Consider the following 17671-nt stretch of genomic DNA (forward strand, 5'->3'; position numbering starts at 1 on the left):
GAGGAGAGAGTTGAGAGTGGCAAAAAAGCACCGGGGGATGGAAGACTGGGAGGAGATGAGGTTCTTGAAGTATGACTGTTTAGCAAGAGAAAGGGCAGCACTGAAGGATGAGAGCTTAAGTTTGAAATGGAGGAAGTCTGCCTTAGAGCGTGATTTCCTCCAGTGTTGCTCAGCAGTACGTGAGCATTTTTGCAGCTATCTGGTGCATTTGGTGTGCCAGGGTCGAGGTTTTAATTTGTGAGGGTGAATAGTGGTTGGTGGAGCATCAGAGTCAAGAGCAGAAGTAAGGGATGCATTGTATATTGAAGTGGCTTGTTCAGGGCATGAGAGAGAGAGAATATAGGAGAGAGAAGTGAGTCAAATAGGGAGGAAAGTAATGTGGTGTCAATAGCCTCAATGTTATGCTTAGTGATGGTAGCCTTAGGAGTTAGAGATGGGGAAGCAGACAAAGATAGGTTAAAGGAGAGTAGGTGGTAGTCAGAGAGGGGAAATGGGGAGTTGGAAAAATCAGAAATATCACAACGATTAGTGAAGATCAGATCCAGTGAGGCCCCATTCACATGGGAGGGTGAGGAGATCTACTTGGAGAGACCAAATGAAGAGGTGAGGTTAAGGAGTTTAGAGGCAGGGAAATGTGTGGGGATATCGATAGGGATATTGAAATCGCCTAGGATAATGGAGGGAATGTCGGAAGAGAGGAAGTGAGGAAGCCAGGGAGCAAAGTTGTCGATGATTTTGGAGACAATGCCAGTACTGTATAATATATAATATATGATACAGTACTGTATACAGTTCAAGCCCCCCGTGTCCAAAATGTTTAGGACCAGAAGTAATTTGGATTTCATATGATCCCATATTTGCATAACATAATCAGATATCTTGGGGATGGGACCAAAGTCTTAACACACAATGCATTTATGTTTCACATAATTGTATACAATATTTTTAATAATTTTGTGCATGAAGCAAAGTTTGCGTACATAAACAAAATTAATTTATGTTTCATATACACCTTATACACACAGCCTGAAGATAATTTTGTAAAATATTTTAAATAATGTTGGGCATTAAACAATTTGTGTACATTGAACCATCAGAAAGGTGTCACTGTCTCAGTTGCGCTAAAAAAAATTCTGTATTTTGGAATATTCTGTATTTTGGAATTTTGGATAAGGGAGACTTATTTCCCCCAGGTAATGGTTATGTGTGATTCCATTAACTACATTAACCACTTAACTGTCAATTTTTTGTTTTCAAATACTGGTCAGAATTATAATTTCTTTTTTTTTTTTCAGGATTGAATTCAGTCAAGACATTGTATTTAAAACGTATTCAAGACTATTTTATAAAAAAATAAAAAATAAAACAACATTTGTTAAATCTGTTTTGTTTTATTAAAATAAAAATATCAGTACATCGGAGCCATCACAATCGGGCCATCAGAACACCGGGACCATTACAAATGGGGGGCTGAAGTGTGTGTGGGGGGGGATAATTTACATTTCCCGGGCTGCTGTTCCTCTGTGCAGCTGCAGGGTGGGGAGGTCCTGCTGTACAGCAAAAACTGGGGGAAGAGTGCAGGGAGGTAGAGGTGCCAGGAGGTCCCTCTGTGATTGCCAACTGCTAGAAGATAATCTTCCGGCAGCTGCCCACTCTGCATTTCTGACTGGTCAAATTGTTTGCGACCAGCTCAGATAACACACAGCCCGGTGTGCTTGCAAACGGTAAGTGGTTAAGTAAAGATGTTATTTATTAAACCTCTAGAACAATAGAAATTGTAGATATCGCCTGAATTCCGCTAATAAAAATAGTGCACCGCATTACCCATTCAATGTGTGGAGTAAAATGAAGTTTTTCTATTTATCAAGCTCCAGCAAACTGAAGGAAGCCCAGTTCACACCCACTTCCACAGAGAAGCAAAATGTAGCTTTTCCTGAAAACACTGCCAAAGTTTGACGCACTATTGGAAATGGTTTTTAAGGTTCTCATGATTATTTGGGGGAATACAATTGTTTTTTTGGGGCACCCATAAGTAATGGATAACCGACAGAGCCATTCAATTGTTTTGCAAATCGGGCGTGTCGCAGGTGCCAATTATTTCTGCACACACTCTCCTGAGGTTGTGAGAAGAAATGCATAAAAAGTCATACTTTTGGGAACCCAAACTACAGTTTCCGCAGACGATTAGACGGGTTTAGCTGCTTTACGTGACCCTTGCACCCATCGCAAAACAACTGAATAACTCCATCAGCTGCCCATTACTTACACGTGCACAAAAAATAAAACTCCAAGTTTTAATGCTATAATGATGCTCTCACTCAGCCATCTTGTATTGAATTTAGAAGTTACTATGGAGGAGACACAAGCATACACATTCAGAGTTGCTGGGCAATTCGGAACTGTGGGGGAGATGTAACAAGCAGTGTAAAAAGCAGAGAAGAGGACAAGTGGAGAAGTTAGCTTCTACCTATTACTTTATAGAATGTACTCGATAAATGCTACCTCAAAGCTGATTGGTAGCTATGGGCAACTTCTCCAATGACACTCTTCTCCACTGTTTACACTGCTTGATACATCTCCCCCAATGTCATGTTGCCTCTAACAACAACAAACCGACACTTGTTTTACAGAGTATCCAGCATTTTGAAATAATTTCCATTAACACCTTGTTGCAAAGATGTTGAATTCAGTGTCGGCTCTAGGGAAACCATACCAACTCCCACGGCAAATGCTACCAAATGTCGCCGGCCGGGACTCACTGGCAGTTGGTGTGGCTCCCCTATTTCAATTTTGAACTGCACTGCAGACTCACATCTGTAACGGTTCTGGCATGAATGGTTGACCATGTTAAGGTCGACAGTAATTAGGTCGACCACTATTGACCATGTCAATATCGACCAATAGTAGTCGACCTAGTGACTGTCGACCTAAGTAGGGTCGACCTGCCAAACGGATACCATCTGGAACCGCCACTTGTTGCAACTAATTACAGCACGCACAATGTACCCAATACCTCCCAAATATACTAATACCTAAAACACAGGGGGGCAGAAGTACTAAGCCCTGGAGAGTCATAAAGTAAAGAGAGATAGTACCAACCAGTCAGCTCCTAACTGTCCCTTTCAAACACATTATGTAACATGGCACTTAGGAGCTGATTGGCTGGTACTTTATCTCCGTCCACTTTATCTTTCTCCAAGGCTTACGATATCTGCCCAAGGGACTGTTGGCTGATATGCAAATACTGTTGTATCTTATACAATTATCTCAAATCCATTGATTTCACCCTAAGACTGTAGCAGGGTGTTAATGGGCAATAGGTTGTCCCATCCCCTGCATCTGTGATGTCATGATGAATGCCCCGCCCCCCCATCTCGGTGCGCATGGGTGCGAATGCCTCTGCGGGTGGGGACGGCCCGTTGCGGGGGGCAGCAACGTTTTCGGGGTGGCTACATGACATTACACACAGCCGCTCCAATTTAATCAGTGGCGGTGGACCTCCTGCATACGCAGCCAGGCTGTGGCTGCAAGGGGTCGTCCACAGTTGCTACGACCGCAATTAAATTGTGGTCACAGCCGCTGGGCAGGCCATTCTACATGCTGGGCGGCCTTGCCCTGCGATGGGCGAGCGGCCGGCCCCCAACATGCTACAGAAGGGATTGCAGATTCTGCTTTTTAGCAGAATCTGCAATTTGTACTGAATGGGTGTGGTATGGAAGGTCGACAGTAACTAGGATGACAGTGTCTAGGTTGATCACTATTGGTCGACAGGGTCTCTAGGTCAACAGGGTATTTAGGTCGACATGGTCTAGGTCGACAGGTCAAAGGGTCAACATGAGTTTTGAATTTTTTGGTGGTGTCGTACAGTGACCGGGAACCCCTATTAGTGCACCGTGTCCCCTTGCATGGTTTGCTTCGCTCACCATGCTTCGGGCAGGTTACTATTCCCAATCGTAGTCCACGTGGATCGTTAAGTATGAAAAAGTTCAAAAAAAATGTGAAAAACTCATGTCGACCTTTTGACCTGTCGACCCAGAACATGTTGTCCTAGAGACCCTGTTGACCTACAAATCCTGTCGACCTAGTTTCTGTCGACCAATAGTGGTCGAGCTAGACACTGTCGACCTAGTTACTGTCAACCTAGAGACCAGATACTGTACTGAATAACCCCCTTAGTTCACTCAGGCACAATCACCTCCTCATAAACTCATACTTCCGTCTGTCTGTACAAATGCATATACGAAGATTTCCGCAGAAAACATCTCACTACTTTCGGACAATAAATAAAAAAAATAACATAGCTTTTTTTATTCTACATAATTGTCTAAATGAAAAATAATTGTATTGATAATTAAGAAAAATAATAATTATTCAGTTTATATAGTATTACTTTCAGCAGCTGTACAAAAAAAAAACACAATGTGAAGACCACTTCCTTATTTGTCGCTTTATGAATAAATGAATTGGATAATAATTAGCCACAATATCCCAATGACCAATCGCACAGCACTTTTGACAAACACTTTCTTGCAGCTAATGCACCTCAGAATGTATTTAATATTTCAGGAGACAAATAAGAGCAGCAGATTTCAATGCTGACATTCTTTAGTGTTCTATAAACGCGAGCAGCGCAATTAGCCACTCCCTAGGCATCGCTGAGAGCAGCGCAAATGTATCATTTCTATTGTCAGAGAAATGTAACAATCGGTAGAGGCACAAAGCCAAGAAAAGTAAGTATGCACAAAAACATAAAACTAACACATTAACCATTCATCAGTGGATAATTACTTTCTATTTAGGCTACAAGAGTCTGAAAGTATAGCTGCAATGTAGCTGGACATACAGTAAACCGTGGATAGGCTACAGCAGATTTACTACAGCTGATTTAAACTACAACTCCCACTGGGGGAACTGTACCAAACCTTGGAGAGAGAGAGCAAGAGGAGAGAGATATAGTATCAACCAATCATCTCCAAACTGTACTTCAAACACTGCTTGTAAAATGACAGCTAGGAAATGATTGGTTGGTACTTTATTTCTCTCCAAGGTTTTGATACATCTCCCCCATTGTGGGATAGCAGGCAGATGTTTTCCAAATAGCTGCAATGCCAACATTTGACAATATTTGCTACAATGTGCATCCATTCTATAAACAAGTAAACAGATGGCACCAGGGGTACTCTGACAAGTAAGCAGGTCCATAACTGTTTCCTTGTCGTCGTGTTCCCCCCCCCCCCCTCCTCACCAGTCTGCGTAACTATAGTTCCTCCATTTTCATTTTTCTCACAGCAGGGTCTTCTAAAATGTGGCACCTGAGCAGGAGGTAATACAGATTCTGGTACAGTGCTATAGTCTTTGGTATCTTCTGTGCTGGAGCTAACTTGCCAAAGACATTGCTGGAACTATGGCGCTGCCAGCAGCCTCGTAACTTGGAATAGTCTGTTATAAGAACGGGGCCTGGGATTGGTATATTTTCTCGACAATTATCATGTTGACATGTCAACATGAGAATTTTGACATACAGGGAGCATGTAAACACTGACCATGTCAACATTCATGTCGACATGAAATGTCAACATGATTAATATGACAAAACAGTGTGTCCTGGTGCAGCACTCACCTGATGGCGGAGCTCCGACGCTCTGTTGGTGTCTTCTGGCACACCTCTCACAACCTAACCCTAGACCTTCCCCTTAGTGCCTAACCCTATCCCTCCGCTCCTGCAGCCTAACTCTAACCCTCCTTTCACGCAGCCGAACTTTAACCCTCCTCTCCCGCAGCCTAAACCTAACCCTGTGAACATGTTCATTGTCGACACAGCAGCCTCATCCCACAGGGCCCCCAATGACTCATGGGTGTGTTTGTGTTGCATACCCTGCACCCATTATAAATACACTACTGGATGATACTACTTATACCCCTTTCATACCAAGCTTCTGACTCTGGATATTGCCGAGGCAACTGTGGACCTGGCTTGGTGTGAAAGGGTCAACGTGGGTTGTGTGTCCCGGGAATTCGACCCTGGTAGCGGCCAGTGTCAAACCCGGAACCGACCCAGATACAATGCGGTCTGAATAGAGCGATCCGGGTTATCCGACCCATGTCACACTTAAATCACCAGAGAGGCGGATCAGCTGCACTTGGAGATAATTTCATCTGCGTCGGCAGATCTGGCGGGATGACACACGGGTGCATTCTGATAGGGACGACCCCGCAATAACCCAGGTCCAGCCTGCAGTGTGAACACGGTTTCGGCAGCTTTGACACGGCTTGAGACCGTGTTTAATGACAGGGGTTCTCAGTGTGAAAGGGGTATGCTTAAATTGAACTTCACTTCCGTTAAAGATCCACTCAGCCAAAAATAAAAAAAATACATATTTAAAAGAGGTAGTTGCTAATTAAATTTATAAAGCTCAAACTGGAGATATTTGAGATTATATTGTGATTTCTCATAGTGGGGGAATTTAACAGTATTTACCATAACGGCAACAGCCGAATAATTAAAATGTATTTTTTAGAACAAAGGGTTCACCAAACAAATGTCAGAGTCAGTTACTAAGTATACAAAGACAGGAATTTGATTTATCCTCCATGGTAGTGGTCCCAGCAACAGACAGGAACACTGTAGGCAGGAGAGGGTACTACAGAGGAGCCCTGCTTGGCCCTTTATTCAGGAGTGCCTCTTGTCAAATACTAATGTTACGGGCTATAGACAGACCCTGTATCAAAGCTATTTACACATCCGTGGGAAGACAAATTCAAGATCCTTCAGCTCCGCACTCGGATGCATTTTCCAATATTGCTGCCAGCATTTTAAAATAATTTCCAGCGACACTCTGCTGCTGAGTCAGTGCTACTAAGTGCATCACACGGAATACTGTCTGGGACTCGGAGCAGTATTCTTCCCATCATGCCAGGCTTACACAACTTGATTATAATGCTCTTTTTGGGCTTTTAAGTACTGCTCGACAATAAGTGTTAAGGTAAAAGAACAGTGAATGAGAACAGACGATAAGAAAGGCTTCCGACTTAGATTCATCATTATGTGCAGATGGTCAATACTGAAAACTACACATATTTTCTGTGCCAATATTATCCAGGGACAACATTTTAATACACGGGGCTAAACATAGAAATGAGTGACAGCCGGCAATGATGCACTATGCATGATACATTTTGGGGCCACAGTTTGCGCTGAATCGTGACATCAAAGCACCGCCCTCACTTAACAATCCCAGTAATGGCGATATTGTGTCGCAGGGGGTGGGGCCATGAAAAATACAATTACGTCATCATGACCACCAGTCCACCCAGTTTCCCACAACATGCAACACCCCAGGTTGAGCCAACCTGGCTGTCCCTCCCAGTATATACAAATATATTGTATATATTTTGTGATTTATTTTTTTTAACAGTTCTTTTATAGAAATAAAAGTTTAGCCCTCCTTTAAAGTAACTCAAGTGTATTTTTAAACATCATTTTTGAAGACCCTACAGATATATTTACTAAACATCCTTATTTCAAAACCACCGATTCACCGAAGGCTGGGTTTAAAGTAATAGTTATACACGCAAAACAAAAGTAATACACGCAATACAAGATTTGTATTACAAGTTACAATATTTATTGTTTTCATACAATACGTTACCTTTTATTAGTATACTGTAGCTCCAACATAAACTGTAACACAGCACATTTACAGAGTATGTTTTCTTCTCATCTATCCCCGACCCCAGTGGACCGAAATATATATTTTTGGGCTGTTTTAGAAAACTGGTGCTCCCGGGTAAACCCGTGAGAATATGGGAAGAACATACAAGCTCCACACATATAGTGTCCTGACTGGAATTGAACCTGTAACCTCAGCACTATAAGGCCGCAATGCCTTATATGAGATGCTTGGTGGGGGTCAGAGACCGGATATGTTCACCCTAGGATGTCAGTACCAACACACCGTTGTAATTACATGTATCTCATCTGGAAGCTCTCCTAGTTTTCTAGTTTCATGCATTGGTTCAACCACAACTCGCTAAAGCTTTTATTTTTATTGAATCACAAACATCACTCAGTCCATAACATTTATCTCTTGTTTTGTTGGTGTTCAAAAATGCAATGAGACAATAAATCGATTTGATTCTCAATAAAACACAGCAAAGGCAAGAAAAACTCTTTCCCATCTCTTTACTTTAGCACAGGATAGGTCGCCATACAATTTGATATGTTAAAGACAATTCACAGAAATTAATTTAATGAGGACTTCGTGAAAGGTTCCAGATTCCTATAGGATTAAAAAAAAAAAAAACTAAACATATGATTTGAGGAGAGGACAAACTGTATGTGTTACCTTTCCCTGAATTTCAGAACATCTCTATATACTCAGAAAGGCTACATTCAGATGGGATACGGTCGTTGGGTCGACACAACTTAGGTTGACAGTCATTAGGTCGACCAATGAAGGTCGACATGGGCATTAGGTGGACATGCACTAGGTCGACGTGTACTAGGTTGATAGGTCAAAAGGTCGACATCAGTTTTTCAGATGTAAAAAAATGTTTGGACTTTTTCATAGGTTACGTTCCACGTAGACTACATTTGGGAACGGTAACCTGTGCCGAGCGCAGCGAGGCACCTTGCCCGAAGCATGGCAAGCGAAGCAAGCAATGCAAGGGGATATGGTGCACTAATTGGGGTTCCCCGTCATTTTACGAAGAAAACTACACCAAAAAAAGTCCAGAAACTTATGTCGACCTTTTCACATGTTGACCCAGCACATGTCGACCTAATGCCCATGTCGACATTCAGTTGTCGACCCAATGACTGTCGACCTAAGTTGTGTCGACCCAACGGCCCATACCCATTCAGATGGACATGTTTGCATCCAGAAGCTTAGGAAATTACTTGGAACCTGTTTTCCATGCCTATACTTTTTCCATGTTCTGAGAGAGAGAAAAAAAAACACTCATAGGGTGAGATTTATCAAAGCTTGGAGAGATAAAGCACCAACCAATCAGCTCCTGACATTTTTCATACACAGCCTGTAACATGGCAGTTATTAGCTAATTGGCTGGTACTTTATTTTTTTCCACTTTATCTCCCTCCAAGCCTCAATAAATTTCCCCCATTTATGGGGTACATTTACTAAAGCTTCTATAAGTAAAAAGAGGTGATATTGCCCATAGCAACCAAACAGATTCTAGCTATCATTTCTCTATTGCCTTCTAGAAAATGATAGACAGAATCTGATTGGTTGCTATGGGCAACATCACCTCTTTTCACTTTTAGAAGCTTTAGTAAATTTACCCCTATGAGTGTTTTGTTTTTAGAATTAAATTCAATGGACAGCTGTATGAAGAGTAGTAGTATATGGAAAATGTTAAAGAGCGTAAGGTATAATGGGTCTATTCATGAAGCAGCGAAAAGAGTGGAGAAGTGAGCCTGTGGAGAAGTTGCCCATGGAAACCAATCAGCTGCTCCGTACAATTGTATAATATGCAAATTATAAATGTTACTTCAATGCTGATTGGTTGCCAAGGACAACTTCTCCACTGACTCACTTCTCCACACTTTTCACTGCTTCATGAATAGACCCCAAAGGCTTCTGGACACTGCATTTTGCCCTGTTTTGCTAGGTGGCCAAGTAACAGTCACATCTGGCTATACAAGTAAATAGATGTGGGTAACCAAATCTGACAAATACGGACATTTGGCATTTTGACAGACTGTATGTATGCTAATGGGTTACAATTGCGATGTCGGACAATGACAGTGTACACATCCCTGTCCGACTCATCTATGATTTGTTCCATCTGACAGCTCCCCAATATATACTGTGATTTGCTGACAATTAGTCCTAAAACTACCTATACAGCCACTGTATCCACCGCAACAAGCAATATAACCTGACTGAATGCTAGAACAGTTTTTAACTTTATTTCTCTGACGTCCTAGTGGATGCTGGGGACTCCGTCAGGACCATGGGGATTAGCGGCTCCGCAGGAGACAGGGCACAAAAATAAAGCTTTAGGATCAGGTGGTGTGCACTGGCTCCTCCCCCTATGACCCTCCTCCAAGCCTCAGTTAGGTTTTTGTGCCCGTCCGAGCAGGGTGCAATCTAGGTGGCTCTCCTAAAGAGCTGCTTAGAAAAAGTTTTTAGGTTTTTTATTTTACAGTGAGTCCTGCTGGCAACAGGCTCACTGCAACGAGGGACTTAGGGGAGAAGAAGTGAACTCACCTGCGTGCAGGATGGATTGGCTTCTTAGGCTACTGGACACTATTAGCTCCAGAGGGATCGAACACAGGCCCAGCCATGGAGTCCGGTCCCGGAGCCGCGCCGCCGACCCCCTTGCAGATGCCGAAAAGTGAAGAGGTCCAGAAACCGGCGGCAGAAGACTTTTCAGTCTTCATGAGGTAGCGCACAGCACTGCAGCTGTGCGCCATTGTTGTCACACACTTCACACCAGCGGTCACGGAGGGTGCAGGGCGCTGCAGGGGCGCCCTGGGCAGCAATGAGAATACCTTGTTCTGGCTAAAAAATACATCACATATAGCCCCTGGGGCTATATGGATGTATTTAACCCCTGCCAGGTCTCAGAAAAACGGGAGAAGAAGCCCGCCGAAAAGGGGGCGTGGCCTATTCTCCTCAGCACACAGCGCCATTTTCCCTCACAGAAAGGCTGGTGGGAAGGCTCCCAGGCTCTCCCCTGCACTGCACTACAGAAACAGGGTTAAAACAGAGAGGGGGGGCACTTATTTGGCGATATGATTATATATATTAAGATGCTATAAGGGAAAAACACTTATATAAAGGTTGTCCCTGTATAATTATAGCGTTTTGGTGTGTGCTGGCAAACTCTCCCTCTGTCTCTCCAAAGGGCTAGTGGGGTCCTGTCCTCTATCAGAGCATTCCCTGTGTGTGTGCTGTGTGTCGGTACGTGTGTGTCGACATGTATGAGGACGATGTTGGTGAGGAGGCGGAGCAATTGCCTGTAATGGTGATGTCACTCTCTAGGGAGTCGACACCGGAATGGATGGCTTATTTAAGGAATTACGTGATAATGTCAACACGCTGCAAGGTCGGTTGACGACATGAGACGGCCGGCAAACCAATTAGTACCTGTCCAGGCGTCTCAAACACCGTCAGGGGCGTTAAAACGTCTTTTTACCTCAGTCGGTCGACACAGACACGGACACTGACTCCAGTGTCGACGGTGAAGAAACAAACGTATTTTTCTTTTAGGGCAATGAAGGAGGTGTTACATATTTCTGATACTACAAGTACCAAAAAAAAAAAAAAGGGTATTTTGTGGAGTGTGAAAAAACTACCTGTAGTTTTTCCTGAATCAGATAAATTAAATGAAGTGTGTGATGATGCGTGGGTTTCCCCCGATAGAAAATTATTGGCGGTATACCCTTTCCCGCCAGAAGTTAGGGCGCGTTGGGAAACACCCCTTAGGGTGGATAAGGCGCTCACACGCTTATCAAAACAAGTGGCGGTACCGTCTCCAGATAGGGCCGCCCTCAAGGAGCCAGCTGATAGGAGGCTGGAAAATATCCTAAAAAGTATATACACACATACTGGTGTTATACTGCGACCAGCGATCGCCTCAGCCTGGATGTGCAGCGCTGGGGTGGCTTGGTCGGATTCCCTGACTGAAAATATTGATACCCTTGACAGGGACAGTATTTTACTGACTATAGAGCATTTAAAAGATGCATTTCTATATATGCGAGATGCACAGAGGGATATTTGCACTCTGGCATCAAGAGTAAGTGCGATGTCCATATCTGCCAGAAGTTGTTTATGGACACGACAGTGGTCAGGTGATGCAGATTCCAAACGGCACATGGAAGTATTGCCGTATAAAGGAGAAAAAGACAACGTCTTTTCAGCCTCAGTCCTTTCGTCCCCATAAGGGCAAGCGGTCAAAAGGCCAGTCATATCTGCCATGGGATAGAGGAAAGGGAAGAAGACTGCAGCAGGCAGCCCATTCCCAGGAACAGAAGCCCTCCACCGCTTCTGCCAAGTCCTCAGCATGACGCTGGGGCCGTACAAGCGGACTCAGGTGCGGTGGGGGGTCGTCTCAAGAGTTTCAGCACGCAGTGGCCTCACTCGCAAGTGGACCCCTGGATCCTACAAGTAGTATCCCAGGGGTACAGATTGGAAGTTCGAGACGTCTCCCCCTCGCAGGTTCCTGAAGTCTGCTTTACCAACGTCTCCCTCCGACAGGGAGGCAGTAGTGGAAACAATTCACAAGCTGTATTCCCAGCAGGTGATAATCAAAGTACCCCTCCTACAACAAGGAAAGGGGTATTATTCCACAATATATTGTGGTACTGAAGCCAGACGGCTCGGTGAGACCTATTCTAAATCTGAAATATTTGAACACTTACATAAAAAGGTTCTAATCAAGATGGAGTCACTCAGAGCAGTGATAGCGAACCAGGAAAAAGGGGACTATATGGTGTCCCGGGACAGATGCTTACCTCCATGTCCCAATTTGGGACATGGAGGTAAGTTTCAGACGCTGCCGGTTGGATTGTCCACGGCACCCCGGGTCCTTACCAAGGTAATGGCCGAAATGATGATTCTTCTTCAAAGAAAATGGACGATCTCCTGATAAGGGCAAGGTCCAGAGAACAGTTGGAGGTCGGAGTAGCACTATCTCAAGTAGTTCTACGACAGCACGGGTGGATTCTAAATATTCTAAAACCGCAGCTGTTTCCGACGACACGTCTGCTGTTCCTAGGGATGATTCTGGACACAGTCCAGAAAAAGGTGTTTCTCCCAGAGAAGAAAGCCAGGGAGTTATCCGAGCTAGTCAGGAACCTCCTAAAACCAGGAAAAGTGTCAGTGCATCATTGCACAAGGGTCCTGGGAAAAATGGTGGCTTCTTACGAAGCGATTCCATTCGGCAGATTTCACGCAAGAACTTTTCAGTGGGATCTGCTGGACAAATGGTCCGGATCGCATCTGCAGATGCATCAGCGGATAACCTTATCGCCACGGACAAGGGTGTCTCTTCTGTGGTGGTTGCAGAGTGCTCATCTGTTAGAGGGCCGCAGATTCGGCATACAGGACTGGGTCCTGGTGACCACGGATGCCAGTCTGAGAGGCTGGGGAGCGGTCACACAGGGAAGAAACTTCCAGGGAGTATGGTCAAGCCTGGAGATGTCTCTTCACATAAATATACTGGAGCTAAGAGCGATTTACAATGCTCTAAGCCTGGCAAAACCCCTGCTTCAGGGTCAGCCGGTGTTGATCCAGTCGGAAAACATCACGGCAGTCGCCCACGTAAACAGACAGGGCGGCACAAGAAGCAGGAGAGCAATGGCAGAAGCTGCAAGGATTCTTCGCTGGGCGGAAGATCATGTGATAGCACTGTCAGCAGTGTTCATTCCGGGAGTGGACAACTGGGAAGCAGACTTCCTCAGCAGACACGATCTACACCCGGGAGAGTTGGGACTTCATCCAGAAGTCTTCCACATGATTGTGAACCGTTGGGAAAAACCAAAGGTGGATATGATGGCGTCTCGCCTCAACAAAAAACTGGACAGGTATTGCGCCAGGTCAAGAGACCCTCAGGCAATAGCTGTGGACGCTCTGGTAACACCGTGGGTGTTCCAGTCAGTGTATGTGTTTCCTCCTCTGCCTCTCATACCAACAGTACTGAGAATTATACGGCAAAGGGGAGTAAGAACGATACTCGTGGCTCCGGATTGGCCAAGAAGAACTTGGTACCCGGAACTTCAGGAGATGCTCACGGAAGATCCGTGGCCTCTACCTCTAAGACGGGACCTGCTTCAGCAGGGACCGTGTCTATTCCAAGACTTACCGCGGCTGCGTTTGACGGCATGGCGGTTGAACGCCGAATTCTAAGGGAAAAAGGCATTCCGGAAGAGGTCATTCCTACACTGGTAAAAGCCAGGAAGGAGGTGACTGCACAACATTATCACCGCATTTGGAGAAAATATGTTGCGTGGTGTGAGGCCAGGAAGGCCCCCACGGAGGAATTTCAATTGGGTCGATTCCTACATTTCCTGAAAACAGGATTGTCTATGGGCCTCAAATTGGGGTCCATTAAGGTTCAAATTTCGGCCCTGTCGATTTTCTTCCAGAAAGAATTGGCTTCAGTTCCTGAAGTCCAGATTTTTGTAAAAGGAGTACTACATATACAGCCCCGGTTGTGCCCCCAGTGGCTCCGTGCGACCTTAATGTAGTTTTGGATTTTCTCAAATCCCATTGGTTTGAGCCACTCAAATCGGTGGATTTGAAATATCTTACATGGAAAGTAACCATGCTACTGGCCCTGGCTTCAGCCAGGAGTGTCAGAATTGGCGGCTTTATCGTATAAAAGCCCATATCTGATTTTCCATTCGGACAGGGCAGAACTGCGGAAGCGTCCTCAGTTTCTGCCTAAGGTGGTGTCAGCGTTTCACCTGAACCAGCCTATTGTGGTGCCTGCGGCTACTAGCGATTTGGAGGATTCCAAGTTGCTGGACGTTGTCAGGGCATTGAAAATATATATTTCAAGGACGGCTGGAGTCAGAAAATCTGACTCGCTGTTTATACTGTATGCACCCAACAAGCTGGGTGCTCCTGCTTCTAAGCAGACGATTGCTCGTTGGATTTGTAGCACAATTCAACTTGCACATTCTGTGGCAGGCCTGCCACAGCCTAAATCTGTCAAGGCCCATTCCACAAGGAAGGTGGGCTCATCCTGGGCGGCTGCCCGAGGGGTCTCGGCATTACAACTCTGCCGAGCAGCTACGTGGTCGGGGGAGAACACGTTTGTAAAATTCTACAAATTTGATACCCTGGCTAAAGAGGACCTGGAGTTCTCTCATTCGGTGCTGCAGAGTCATCCGCACTCTCCCGCCCGTTTGGGAGCTTTGGTATAATCCCCATGGTCCTGACGGAGTCCCCAGCATCCACTAGGACGTCAGAGAAAATAAGATTTTACTTACCGATAAATCTATTTCTCGTAGTCCGTAGTGGATGCTGGGCGCCCATCCCAAGTGCGGATTGTCTGCAATACTTGTACATAGTTATTGTTACAAAAAAATCGGGTTGTTGTTGTTGTGAGCCGTCTGTTCAGAGGCTCCTACGTTTGTCATACTGTTAACTGGGTTCAGATCACAAGTTGTACGGTGTGATTGGTGTGGCTGGTATGAGTCTTACCCGGGATTCAAAATCCTTCCTTATTGTGTACGCTCGTCCGGGCACAGTATCCTAACTGAGGCTTGGAGGAGGGTCATAGGGGGAGGAGCCAGTGCACACCACCTGATCCTAAAGCTTTATTTTTGTGCCCTGTCTCCTGCGGAGCCGCTAATCCCCATGGTCCTGACGGAGTCCCCAGCATCCACTACGGACTACGAGAAATAGATTTATCGGTAAGTAAAATCTTATTTTAAAACCACTTTACTGACAATTTTTCCCTTCAAAAGCGTTAACAACATTGGGGTCGATTCAATTCGGCAACTTATGAATAGCGCCGGGAATTAGCTCCCGACGCTATTCAATTCAGCTGCTAGTTACCCGCAATTGTCGGGAATTCTTCTCTCATCCCCGGGGGATGAGAGAAGAAAACCGACAAAAGTGCTGCCTCGCGGCCGGTGCGAGGCTGATTCTGTCGGGAATCAGCATCGCCGCGGGTAGTTAAGTCAGAGAATGCCCGTTCTCCTGACAAAACTACCTGTTAAGTCGGCGAGAACGGGCATTCGCCGACTTAACTTTAGCTGAATTGAATAGTGTCGGGAGCTAATTCCCGGCGCTATTCATAAGTTGCCGAATTGAATCGACCCCATTGTTTTTAAAAATGTATTTTATTTAATAAAGTTGAAAAAGTATTTTTTAAAATATTGAAACATTATATTATGCACATTGGCAGAACGGATCTCCTCGACAAAAATGGGGGGGCAGGATGGGACGGCACAGTTGCGTGAAATCTGACCATGCCAGTTAAGTGTTATTTTTCAAAGTAAATGAAAAGAGCAAAGTATTTCTCTCATCATGGAGATCATTGTCACTGCTCTTAGTAACTTCTTACAGCATCTCACAGAGGCAAGCAGTGAGCCGTCAGAACCGGTTTTATACCACACACATATATCGCTTTCAAAAGTGGACGTAGCACAAAAGAAAGCTTTTTGCATAGTACTTTCAAAAAAGCATTAGCACTACTGCACATGGCGAGTTTTATATCATTGCTGCTTCGCTTACAAGAAGATTCAGGGGGGGGAAAAAACAATAAATGAGAGAAGTCACTGATAGTGTACCATAGCTATCCGGTGGACAGTCCACAGATCGACCACTACTGGTCGACATGCATTAGGTTGACATAGGCAAAAGATCAACATGGTCAAAAGGTCGACTTGACAAAGGTCAACAAGAGTTTTTTTAAAAAAAAATCTTCATTTTTAGAACTTTTTCATACTTTACCATCCACGTGGACTACACTTGGAAGCAGTAACCTGTGCCGAGCGCAGCGGTTGCGGAGGCACCTTGCCGAAGCATGTGAGTGGATGTGGTACACTAATTGGGGGGTGCAGTACACTAATTGGGGGTCCATGTGCTCAAAGATAAAAACTGACACCCCAAAAAAAATCACGTCGACCTTTTTACGTGTCGACCATTTTCATGTCAACCTTTTGCTCGTGTCAACCTTTTCCTCATGTCGGTCTTGTGCAAGTCGACCTTTTGGGTTAACCTAGACACTGTCGACCTTTTTTTACTATCAACCTAAAGAACTATATCCCATACATAAGGGTTCTTAAACTTTATCAGACAGAACTCAGATGGTGCCAGTTTGGAATTGATGTACTCAATAGTACATAATGACATTCCTGTATGTGCCAATAAGATAAAGAATTGTCTTATAAATATAGTAAAAACAAGGTACATGTACAAAACAATGATTCACTTTATTTTGGGCTTTGACAATAAGTCATGAAACAGGTGTTACCAGGGAACTACTGTATACGGCTACCCGTACGTGGTGACTGTAAAGTACAGTGATGTGAAAGCTGCATTGTCTACAACTTCTCACTGTCTCAAGTAGTTTATACAAAGTATTCTTTTAGCTTTGAAAGGAACATAGATAGATAGATAGATAGATAGATAGATAGATAGATAGATAGATAGATAGATAGATAGATAGGCTAAAGCCGGGTACACACTGGGCGACCTCCCCTAGTTAGCAGTTAGTGCTATATCGACGATTGCTAATTAGGAGAGATCACCAGTGCACACACATTGAACGATATTGATGTACGATATCGTTCAGTGACATCATCTCCCGCACTACCCGAACACGCAGCTCAATAATATAGTTAACATTGAGCTGCATCTTAGATAGATCATAGATGAATGAGAACGACCCATGGGTGCACGCATCGTTCATCCATACACACTGGACAATATGAACGATAGATCTTTCAAAATATAGTCCTGTGTAGTTGCCCAGCGTTTATACGGGACTTAAGATAGATATGAGAGAGACTTTAGATAGAGAGATAGATAGATAGATAGATAGATAGATAGATAGATAGATAGATAGATAGATAGATAGATAGATAGATATGAGAGATGAGATGGATAGATAGATAGATAGATAGATAGATAGATAGATAGATAGATAGATAGATATGAGAGATGAGATGGATAGATAGATAGAT

The 17671-nt window shown here is 44.3% G+C and overlaps 1 protein-coding gene across 1 annotated transcript in view; it reads right to left on the reverse strand.

The window, feature by feature from the left end:
- The window catches only part of ZNF804A (zinc finger protein 804A), a 252707-nt gene that overhangs the window by 234167 nt on the left and 869 nt on the right, over window positions 1-17671 (reverse strand). The window lies entirely within an intron of this gene.

This window comes from Pseudophryne corroboree, chromosome 7 (assembly GCF_028390025.1).
Source record: "Pseudophryne corroboree isolate aPseCor3 chromosome 7, aPseCor3.hap2, whole genome shotgun sequence".
NCBI lineage: Eukaryota > Metazoa > Chordata > Amphibia > Anura > Myobatrachidae > Pseudophryne > Pseudophryne corroboree.